Source organism: Lycorma delicatula, chromosome 1 (genome assembly GCF_047948215.1).
Source record: "Lycorma delicatula isolate Av1 chromosome 1, ASM4794821v1, whole genome shotgun sequence".
Taxonomy (NCBI): Eukaryota; Metazoa; Arthropoda; class Insecta; order Hemiptera; family Fulgoridae; genus Lycorma; species Lycorma delicatula.
The window spans coordinates 166,873,963-166,878,534 of record NC_134455.1 but is presented as its reverse complement, the minus strand read 5'-3'; positions in this window follow the sequence as shown (position 1 = coordinate 166,878,534).

The window sequence follows — 4,572 nt, the reverse complement described above, 5'->3', positions numbered from 1 at the left end:
ATCGTATCTTCGCTTGAAATTCCGTTTTCTTTCGCCGATGAAGAAAGTTCTCTACAGCAACATTTACTAAACGCCTCATCGACAAAACACCGACAACAATCTAGCTACTCTACATATACATAAAACAGAACCTCATCGCAACACAGTTCATAGCATTATAATAAACAAAAAATAGACAGAAGAAATATTATCAGTCACAATTTAAAACATACTCACATGTCCCACAATTCGACTCGTTCTTAACAGACTTCTGTCTGGTTAAAAATAAAAACCGACTGACGTCAATGTGAATGCAATAGCATTAGTTACTCAGAAAGATCGCATGATGATAAATTTTTTTTTGCAATGATTAATTCATAAGTTAAAAGTTTGTACGAGGAATATGAAATAGAAATTTTTGTATCGTATGAAAAATGACCGCGATTCAAACCCAGTACCACCGGATGAAAGGTTTAAAAACATTCTTTTGAAGTAAGTTTTGAAAAAAAGGGATTTATTTTATAATTTGCTTGGTGTGGCGGAACAAAACTTCAAATTTGAATACATAACCCATTTTATTGCTATAAAATATTTTTTCGAAATCAATTAATTCAACAAAACGTTCGATTTTCATTTTATTAATAAATTATCTAATGATAAAGGTTTAATTAAATTATAATAAGATTGTACCGTATATTAAAGTTTACACGTAATGTAATAATTAAAAGAAAACTGAGTTGCTAAAACCAGTTGAAAAAAGCTTGGAAAATTATATATAAGCTTATTATAAGAATTTTATATCGATCAGAACTATCAGAAAATAAACTTTATCCGCTTATTTATTTTATCTTAAGGAACGAAATAGAACAAAAACAACTTTATTTAAACATAAATAAATACTAAAAAATTAAAAGTTTACACTGAAAACTCAAATCTCAGCAAGAAAGATCTCTGAAAAAACAACGAGTATAGTTCAGGTTAATTTTTATTTATTTAAAAAAACATAGAATTAATTTAAATAACTGAATTTATATTTTAAAGCAGAAGCTGCAGTGAGAGAAAGAGAATAAAAGTGTATAGAGAGGTAAGGGAAAAAAAGCATACATTGTACCGATGCAATAATATACAATGCAGGTCATGTAAATAAAAGAAATGATTAAATAAATGTGGGTACGGTAAGAAGATTAAAAAGTATAAAAAGCACAGAAAAGATAGCGCTAAAGTAAGGAATTTAAGTACTAGAATACAAAAGAAATTGCTTTCTTTGAAAATTGATGCAATAACTGGTATTAATATCCTTAAGTGCATTCTTCTACCAAGTAAACCAGTAATTAAGAAATACAGATAGTATTTTAAGAGTATCCAGTTTCACCTGGGATACGCCTTATCCCACAAAAGAAAAGATGCGTCACCAAATTTTTCTAGTGAAAAAAGCTGACGTTTAAATCGAGAACAAAGTAACCCTCATGCAGCAAAGTTACTAAATACAGAATTCACAATCTACGTAAAGGAAATGCAAGAAGAGACAGGAAGTTGGACTTAGGAGGGAAATTGAGCCCCGATAAACTTTTAAAAAATTAGAATTATATGTTGTATAATAAAACTTCTTTAAAAAAAATCTTCAAATATGTAGCTTTAAATATATAGGTGATATCACCTCAACAATAATTGTATAAGAACAATTTGAACGAATCGTACTAGATAAAACGCGATTTGAGGAAATTTCAAAAGAAGTTTAAAATATTATTTATTATTCGTTAAGTCTATCTACTCATTCAATATAGCTAAAGAATCCCTCCATCTGAAATTACTTGGTTTTTCAATTCCATTTTTTCATAACAAAAATATTTATTAGTATAAAGCGGTTTACACTATCTTCCAAATACAAGTTAAAATCATAATTGCATTCACTGTTTTATTAATTATCTTAATATTATTGACGCCTTGCCTTTGAAAGATAACAATATCCGAAAATGAAATAGAGTTTTAAAAAAAAAGGTCTTAAATTACCACCATTTGAGGTAAAAAATAAAATATACTGTTTAAATTCTTCCATCTATATTGACTTAATAAATTAAAAACAATGACCAAGGACATATTCCTTAATTTGTGGGGCTGTCTTCAAAGTTAAATGAATTGGAAAAAAATTATTCCAATTTATAGGACGTTTTGTGAAGTAAGTTTTTTAACGTTTTATTGTAATTTTTATTTAAAAATATGAATATTCCGAAAAAAAGACATTGCCTTCAAGGAAAGAGACCATTTAACTCACACACAAGAAACCTGCAACTAAAAAAAAAAAAATAATTCACACTAATAACGTAGAGACTGCTACAGAGAATGAGCTCGGTATCTGTTTAGGCTCTTTAGAAACGGGGATATATAATAGTATTAATTCTCTACCTAAGCTTTTCAATAAATTTGATTAAATTTTCTCATGAAAATTCTTTGAGTATATAATATTTTTCGGGATGCCAGAACGACATCGTACCTTTAAATTATAAAAATCCGATGTTAAAAAAACAATGGCGACAAAAAATCAAAAAGATCACAAAACGCTTATATACACGATGTAATGTCTAAAAAATTTTCCAATTCAGTTAAAACGGGATTTTTAATAAGGTTTAACAAATAAACTTACTTCCTCTATATTGTAGTCGATAAAGGACGGTACACTGAAAGACACTTGTGGTAATAGACAAGTTTTTTTTATTATTTTTTGTGAACTAATAACTTCGCTACTACCGTGGAACACTGTCGCTATAAATTTATGTGTAATAACAAAAATATTATTCTGGTGCACGACAGATTGTTATTTTTCCGTTAATGTTATTATCATACCGAAAAGCATCCTTTCACGCTTACCAGGAACAGGGAAGAAATAAATTGTTTCCCATTGCTTTTTTTATTGAATGGATTATACCGTTGAAAAATGACGCATCGACATTCGGCTACGCAAGTGGCTCTCTGTTCACTACTTCAAACCATTCACTTTCAGATACGGCTATATGTATAATGATGAATAACATTAATCTGATAGAAAATCAATTATTTTCTAGACTATATTTTAGACTTTTATGCATACATCACGGCGATATCCGACATTTTTTGTGCCTGATTCGCCACATATAACCGAAGATTGAGCGAGGTAATATGGTATGGAAATTTTTTAGTTGATGAAAAATCCCTTGTCTGACCGCGATTCAAACTCGGCATGATCGAGATGAAGGCTAAAACGCTGTCACTCCTCAACGGAAGTCAGCAAGTATGCTTGTAACACCTGTCGGAGTACGTAACAACTACGTAACACGATCAGAGTTCACTTATAACATTGCATTTCCAATTTTAAGTCAATATTCAGTTCATATATTTTCATTACACATTTAAATAAAAAGTATCTCAAAAGGCGGCCTCATTGAACGGCTCGCATGTAATTACACTGCAACCTTCCTTAAGGAAAGCTGCAGTGTAATGGTTCAACCAGTGTACTGGTTCACAAAGCACAATGTTTTTTTTTTTTTTTTTTTTAAAAAAAAGATCATTATTATTTCGAGTGTTGAATGGTTCTCTAAAAATGATTCACCTCGATTAAAATGAGTTGAAATTTTCCAAATTTTTTTTGTTTTTTTTTTTTTTTTAAATGTAGTATATACATTATTATTAGTAATTGAATATTTACTTCCATCAATCTGAACTTCTTTGGAACGGACTTTCAAAAGTTAAAAAAAAATTAAAACAAAAAACTACAAACAAAATTTACTTATGAGCCTAATTTTTATTAATAATTATTTTTCTCTGGATGATATTCACAAACTGAAGCTTGAAGTAAGTGAAAAATATTGTAGCGATTTAAAAGATAAAAATTGCCATTACCCAGGGTTCTGAATCCAGAACCTTTCTTAGAGGAGAGCTGCTAAGATCTAAACTTAACAGCTGACGTAGGTTCTATATATATATATATATATATATATAAATATTTGTATGAAAATGTATTCTTTACAATAATTATTCTTTGTGGCCCTTCTGAGCCACAAAAAATCTGGAGAACAAGGCGTTAAGTTATACAGTTTGCAAAGCAATATTGTGATGAACTGCATATTATTCATTTGCAGGAGCCAAAAGTTATTCATGTGTAAGCACATCGTGTATCGCTGAAAACCTTCACGCGATCTAAGGTATCGTGATCACAGTTTGGATCAGGATCCATCAAGCCAAGATATAACGTGTTTTTAGCTCTCAAATACTTCCTTTTACGTTATGAAAAACAGCAACAAGCAACATTTTGTAGTTTTAGTAAATAAAAAAATTCCAAACACAAAAGTTATAATAATCGTACTTTTTTCAATACACTAGTAATTAATTCCGCACACAGAATTAAAAAAATCTCTTTGTGACTTCAGTGTTTTTTTTTTTTTTTTAATATTTGAACAAAAAACAGTATAAATAATTTCTTTTACTTTATTAATAGGCTGTTACTAAGGTATGGGAAGCCTCAAACAACTTTCAGACAGTTAAACGTAGCATTAAAAATGAAATTTAGCAAATGCTCCTCCTTTGAAACTACCTATTTCTCGGTATGAGAGCATCATATCC